The sequence below is a fragment of the Dama dama genome, chromosome 7 (genome assembly GCF_033118175.1).
Source record: "Dama dama isolate Ldn47 chromosome 7, ASM3311817v1, whole genome shotgun sequence".
Lineage (NCBI taxonomy): Eukaryota > Metazoa > Chordata > Mammalia > Artiodactyla > Cervidae > Dama > Dama dama.
Window position 1 is genome coordinate 41184468 of NC_083687.1, and position 7787 is coordinate 41192254.

The 7787-nt window shown below is 43.2% G+C and overlaps 1 non-coding gene across 1 annotated transcript; it reads right to left on the reverse strand.

The window, feature by feature from the left end:
• Positions 1–233: 233 nt before the first annotated feature.
• On the reverse strand, positions 234–305 carry TRNAA-UGC (transfer RNA alanine (anticodon UGC)). Its single transcript has one exon. It is a non-coding gene; the product is annotated as a tRNA-Ala (tRNA).
• Between the last annotated feature and the right edge of the window lie 7482 nt (positions 306–7787).

The following is a 7787-nucleotide window of genomic DNA, read 5'->3' on the forward strand; positions in this document are numbered from 1 at the left end:
GTTATATTCGTGCGTGCTAAGTCACTTCAGTCGTGTCTGACTCTTTGCGACCCCATGAACTGTAGCCTACCAGGCTCCTCTGTCCATGGGCTTCTCCAGGCAAGAATACTGGAGTGGGTAGCCATTCTCTTCTCCAGGGGATCTTTCCAACCCAGGGGTCAAACCCAGGTCTCCTGCACTGCAGGCTGATTTTTTACTCTCTGAGGCACCAGAGAAGCCAAAACGGAACCATGTGGAGATGCCAAGGATCGAACCTGGGACCTCATACATGCAAAGCATGCGCTCTAGCACTGAGCTACATCCCCTGGTATATATACATATATCCACCCTTTTTTATATTTCCTTCTCATCGAGGTCATCACAGATCACAGATCATTGAGTAGAGTTCCCTGTGCTATAAAGTTCTCATTAGTTATCTGTTCTACACATAGTAGTGTTTATATGTCAATAAAAGGGTATATATAACTGCTCTGATAGGCATTAATGAATAAAGAAACTGTTCCATCATGTGAGACGTTAATGTAGCAAACAGAGAATGGGGTAAGCAGGGGAGACTCATTCACCTTTCCTTGTCAGGATGAGAATGAAACAAGACAAATGGTATAAACATGGGTGCAAGGCTCCTAGACCATTCTATTGGGATTAGGGGGCCCTTGTCAAGAATCTGTTTCCTTTCCATGACCTAATGCACACACACACTCCTTGGTTTGGAGAATCATCAATCCAAAAAACTGTATGATCTTTGACCATCAGAGGCAAAACTTTTCAGAGTGACCAGTGTAATGACACATGGTTACTTAAGTTCTAAAAAAAAAAAAACTCCCAACCTTTTTAACCTGCAGTTTTTATACATACTACTATAGGATCTTAGACAAAATAGCACCTGCTGTACTTACCTCTAGCTACCAAAATGGAAATGAGGAAGCAGAAATCAGATATCATCATCCTCAAAAGAACACGGTAGACTTGGGTGGCCGCCTGCCTGTTCATGCTGACTGTTTCAGTTTACTAGTTCAGGTGGCTCCAAATGTTCCTTTGACATCAGCTTATGCCTGATTATTATCAGAAAACATAGTAGCAATAAACACCCCAAAGAAGCAGAGATGTTGTGAGCCACATCATGCCCTGAATCGTGCTATCCTTGACTTCACACTGCATTCAAGAAAGACCAAATGGTCAACTATACTCCAATAAAAAAATTTTTTTAATTATCATGTTGTCCACCCGCAACCAATATAATGTGATATGTCAATTATATCTCAGAATGAATGAATGAATGAACAGAAACTCAAACAGAAGATGAAATGACAATGGCGTGTACATTACTTCCTCTTTTCTGCAAGGACTGAATAAAAGGCATTGAGCACAATATCCTAGGTTTAGAACAAATACATCTTTAAACAAATGAATCCTTGATATAAAATATTATAAACTATTTCATTATAGAGGAAGATAGTTCTAACCTCTAAGAACTAATCAAAACCTAGGTTACTATAGCAATGTGACTTCATCTGAGTGCCTTCACAAATATCCTCTCATTGAATACACACAACCACCTTTCAGCTGAAATGGTATCATTCCCCTTTTACAGATGAGAAAACTGAGCAATGAAAAATGAGTGGACTCTCCTGGGGTCCAAGAGGCAGTTACTGTCACAACATGGACTAGAACCTAATAACTTCGTCAAGTGATCTTCGCTGGAGCACCCTTGCTTCCCAAAATAAACTTGTATGTGAAATCAAGCTCCCCTTGTTCTCAAATTGGAATCTTTTTTGGAAAGAGGACAAAAATGGAAGGTTGACATAAAATGTTTAATTCTATTTTTAAATCTTTACCTCGGGCAAAAATCCAGGTGTTATGCCAAAACAAATTAGACAATACTTCTAGCTTAGCAAAAGCTCCATCTCGACCAAGAAGAAAACTAGAAAACGTACACTGCAAAGAAAGTTCAGAAACTGAGTGCATTACTTCTCAGCAGTAGCATTCTGCAAGAAGGAAGGGGCAAGTTTCCTGGAAGAGTGAACCGTCAAAGAGGATGACTCAAAAGACTATTTTAGTACAGGATCCTGTTTCACCCTTGTTGTCCATCTGTTTTGCTGAGAATGTAAAGCTGTCTGGGTCCAGGCCAAAAAAGAGAATGAAATCATCTGTTAAAGGCATGTATGCAGGGACGCCAAGAAGACACAGGGGTGACCCAACACGGTTGTGCCATTAGAGGCCAGCGCGTGCCTTCCGCTACCTGGCTGGACTTCTATGCAATCACATTGCTTCATTCCAGGGAGGAGGGGTTCAGGAATTCAGCTAACCAATGGAGAATACTGTAAAATTCATTATTAACTTACTGCTGGCTAATTGAAGGCAAAGGACAACTCAACTGCATATGACAAAAAATAGTTAATATTTTACACCCAGGCACTGACCAATGACAACACCTATTTATCAAATGTTGCAGTTATCCTTCTCCTTCTACTCCTCCACCACCACCACCCCCCCACTTTCCATTCTTTTTTATGAGAGTCAAAAAGGACACCAAACTCACTAATTTCCACCCTCCCCTTCCTTTTGTGTCATCTAGTACCCCTGGCATCCTTCAATACCTAGAGCCCACACCTAATGTTCACCTGTACACCTCCTTGGTTTCTCCCTTCCCTCTTTAGAGTGAGAAAAAAAAAAAGGGAGGTCCACAGAGAATCAAACTAGAGAAATGCAGGGGCATTGGTATTCAGGAAGCTAGTGATTTCAGAGCTTTAGACACAGAAGAGGCCAGACTCTCACTTGAAGGGCAAGGAAACCATTTCAGCTGTGTTGTAGACCCAACGATCATTTATAGTTTGGCTAGAGGCCTAAACTAGCAAGTGCAATATTGTTTCCATAGTAAAGTGAGTTCCAAATTCTAAACCACTGATCTGCAAAGAAACTTCTGGAACACTTAACATTCATAAGTTTAGGCCACCTACCCAAAAAAAAAAAAAAGTAACAATAAATGTTTCCCCCTGAGTTGTTCTTTACAGCTACAGAAGAATATATAGAACATATACAGGTGCAAAACTGGGTGCTGAGGTTTGACCTCCTTCCTTAGAAGCTGCTCCAAATGAGAACAGAGTCGGTGACCATTGGTGCCCTAAGAGTCCCAGGTGAATTTATTCTTCTCACTGTGCTCAGCGAGAGAAATGGAACTCACTTCTTGATAAGCAGTGACTACAGGGGAAAGGACACTCAGCATTATCATAGAGACAGTAAAGACAATAGGTTGGAAGATAGTTTTATTCACTTTACACTGGCAAAGAGTCAGTGGAATTGTTGCCGTTGCAGCTTAAAGCAGAAGTTGAGTTCCAAGGAGGCATGTAGTTTCTTCTTAGCAGAAACTGTAAACATACTCCAACATAAGAGTGAGTGTGTGTGTGTTGTGTGTGTGTGTGTGTGTGTGTGTGTGCGCGCGCATCTGTCTGTGTAGAGCCAATTGAGCTATAAAGAACAAGATTGAGGGGACAATGATGATGTACCTCAAAACAGGATGATCACTGATATGACAATACACTAGCCGAGCCTACTCTACTCCTAATTTCTCTTCGAAGAGCTATGATCACGGGTCGAAGCTGAAGGGGAACTCTTAGACTTCTCCCTGTAGCAATTAGAGTACCCAGAATCAGTTGTAGTCAAACGATGTGAGTGAGAAAAGACCAGAGTCAGATATTCCTACCAGCAAAGGAGACGAAGTGTCTCCAAACCCCATGGCAGCCATGTTAAGATGACGTAATTCTGCCTCCTTCAGCTAAAAGCTGATTGGTCCCAGAATGGATGGATGTCTGAAGCAGAGCCAATCAGATTTTCTCTATCAAGAATGTGGCATGTGGATTTAGGGACAGACATCTCTCTGCTTGGCTGAAACTGTATGGTAGCCATATCCCATCATGTATATGAACAACAGAACAAACTAGAGAGGAAACAATAAAGCAGGTGTGCAAGAGAGGAGGTAAGAAAAGAGCCAGAGAAAGAAAATGATGATTTTCCAGTTCTTAGATCCAGTTTCTTCCAGAAGCCGGCTGCATTCCTATCTTTTTGAGTTCCTTAAGACACGCCTTGTCCTTATTTAAAAAAAAAAAAAAAAAGTCCCTTTTTGTTAAGGCTAGCCCAAATTTATTTCAGTTATTTGAAATCAGAAACACCTTGGTTAAACCACCTTACCATAAAGTAAACCATCACACCATGAAAAAAACAGACTTTTGAATCTGTCCATGCTGAATTCAAATCTTAGCTCCACTGAATATTAGGTGTCTCATCTAAAGGAAGTTTCCTAGCCTCTCTGAGGCTTGGTCTCAGATAACTGTCAGGCACAGTTTTTGCGGAAATCAGAAAAACATACATAGAGCCTGTGGACGGCACAGACTAGATGATAACTTCTAGTAGAATGCATTGGAGCAGCAGTCACGATGGCAGTAGCGGTATGGCCATGGATATGGAGATAGGAGGGTTATATAAAAAAATCAGAATTACAGACACAGAAAGATACTTTTCTTAAATTCTTTACTTGACCCAATAACTCAATCCAACCCAAGTTTCTTTTCTATTTTTGGCCCACCAAGCAGCATGCGGATCTTAGTTCCCCAACCAGGGACCAGACCTGAGCCCTCTGTCCTGTCCTAAACACTGGACCACCAGGAATTCCTGTCAACCCAAGTTTCTTTACTGAGTTACTCTAGTATATGCGAAGTATGGTTTGTGTGCTCAGCTGCTTGGTCGTATCCAACTCTGTGACCCCATGGACTGTAGCCCACCAGGCTCCTCTGTCCATGGGAATTTCCAGGCAAGAATACTGGAGTGGGTTGCCATTTCCTTCTCCAGGGGATCTTCCTAACCCAGGGATTAAACCCACATCTCTTGCATCTTCTGCATTGGCAGGTGGATTCTTTACCACCGCACCATCTAGGAAGCCCAAAAAGTAGAGCCTTCCTGATCGCTCAGCAGGTAAAGAATCCATCTGCAATGCAGGAGATATGGGTTTGATCCCTGGGTCGGGAAGATCTCCTGGAGGAGGGCATGGCAACCCACTCCAGTATTCTTGCCTGGAAATTCCCATGGACAGAGGAGCCTGGTGGGCTATGGTCCATGGAGTCACAAAAAGTCAGACATGACTGAAGTTACTGAGCACATAAGAAGAGAATCTAAGTATGGTTTAATTTTAAAATTCTTTTTAATCTACCACAGATTCCTTCATGGTGAAGGGAAAGCATGGTGTATTTGAAGGACTTACAGAATTCAATAGGGCTGGATTATAAAGAAGGTGAAAAAGATTGCTCTGAGATTAGGTTGAAGAGGTAGACCAGACAATGGAAAAGAAATCTGTAAGTTTAATAAGAGTTAAGCTAAAAGACCATGGGAAGCTTTTTTAAAGCAGCTTGACATTAGCAGAAATTTATTTTTTTTAGTATCACCCTGGCTGCAGCATAGAAATAGACTGAACAGAAGCAAAATTTAATGCAGGTGCTTCTCGGTAAGAATATGTTTCAGTAGCCCAGGTGAGAAATGATGCTGGTGGTAGTAGCAAGGAGCCTGGAGAAAAGTAAGCATTTCTTACATTATGTAAGACTCAGAATCAGCAGGACTAGAGGATTTAGGAGAATGTTAGACATGTGGGATGTCAAGAAATCACTGCTGGGACTTCCAGAGGTTACTACTCCAAGCTTCCAGTACAGGGGGCACAGGTCCGATCCCTGGTGAGAGAACAAAGATCCAACACGCCTCACGGTGCTCTGGCCAAAAAGAAAGTGAATAAATCTGACAAACACCAACTCAGTCAGGTGATCAAAGCGAACATCAACAGTGGTTTCAAGTCATATTGACAGTGTGTACCCTTGACACAATGACACTTTATTTCTGTGGTCATCCTCCTGAAAACCCACAACCCCAGCCTCATCGCTAAGAAGAGCATCAGAGAAATCCTAAATCCCAGTTGAGGGATTAAGTGTGTATGATCAGATATGTTTAGCCTCTATCTGACAATACTCCTCAAAAGCAAGGAACATCTGAGAAACACAGCCAAGAGGAGCCCAAGAGACGATGACAAGTAAATTGTATGTGGTTTCGTCCATGAGATCTTGGAGCAGAAAAAGAGGGCATAGGGTAGAAACTAAGGAAGTCAGCATAAAGGGTGAACTTTGGTTCATTTTAAAATGATGATGATAATCTACTGACACATGTGCCCTACAGGAAAGACTCCCTTCTTCACTACAGCAAAGATTCTCAGAAACCGCTGCAGTCCAAGTGGATGGGAGAAATATGCTCACGAGTGGGAAAGGACGCAAGCTCATTGCCGTATACACGCCATACAGTTATCTGAGGCAATGGGTAGAAGGTGTCGGTGCTGAAATTCAAAGGCAGCACGTAACACCAAGGGAGGTCTTCACCTGAAGAAGGCCAACTGGCCACCCATTCAGTGACATTCCCTTGGTGAATTCATCTCTGCCCGGGGTCAGCCCTCAGCCTGATGGGCTCAGCAAACTACTCGCTGGTATCTTGAGGTTAATCCAATCCACGGATAATGACTCATACTAACTAAATATCCGTGAGAATGATACAGAGGAAGAGTGCTACACTGTCAGGCAAACCCAACACACAGGGCTGGGCGGGGTGCGGCATGAGAGTCTGCATTTCTAACAATCTTCCAGGTGATGCCCGTGCTGCTGGTCCATGGACCACACTTTGAATAGCAAGGGTCTGGGCAAGCTACAAGAGAAACCAGTGTCAAGTTTACTGATGAGCTGAGTATCAAGCAGATCACGAGAGGGGTTGACCACTTAACTGCTAATGCCAGCAGGCTTTGGTTTCCTGATGCAGCCATCTCCAGAGCAGAGAGAGAAACCCACTACACCTAGCTCTCAGTGGCTGCGGCGTCCTTTCCTCTGGATGAGGCTCACGTGGCATTGCCAACGTGCAGAGATTCTTCCTACCTACGCTTCCACGCTTAATCTCCTCCCACCTCCACTGGGAGGAACAGATTCTTTATGTGCAAATAAAACACCTTCAATTAGTTTATGACCTGGTTTTGCAGACTGAGGACTCATTCACTCCAAGGGAACCTGGTAAATCTCTGCACTGACGTAGTGCATATAAATTTCCTAGATGCGCTGTGTAAAGAAATTGCTGTTTCCCTTAACTCTTTTTCTTTTTTTTTTTTTTTTTTTTTTGGCTGCACTCTTCATTGCAGTGTGTGGGCTCTCAAGTTGCAGCTTGCCAGCGTGCAGGCTTAGTTGCCCTGAGGCATGTGAGATCTTAGTTCCCCAATCAGGGATCGAACTCCCATCCCTTGCATTAGAAGGCGGACTCTTAACAAACTGACTGCTGGAGAAGTCCCTCCCTGCATCTTAATGGAGAAGATGAAACACTGCCCTTACACTGTTGCCACAGTAGAAAAGATTCTCACTTCTAAGCTATTTATGGAGCCCTGGTTGAATGTGACACATGTCAGCACAGGGAATGTAGCGCTGAGCAAAAAGCGCAGAAGACGCCAGTCCTGAGGGCATGGTTGCCCTCGGAGAGCAGTGTCAGGCTTCCTGTCTTCAGAACAGCTCCACAGAACTTCTAATCTTGTGAGCTTCTACTTTCTCCTTGTTGTCAGCTCCAGCTTTCTCAGACCTTGGGTTTAACAGCCACCCACGCTGAACTGCAACCTGCTCAGCTGGGTTGAATGCATCCTACAGCACTTTCCCCCAGTTTTATCATCTGCCCATTTATGTTCATGTGGCCCTGCAAACACCCAAGAATAACTCCATAAAGTTCTTCCAGGTCAA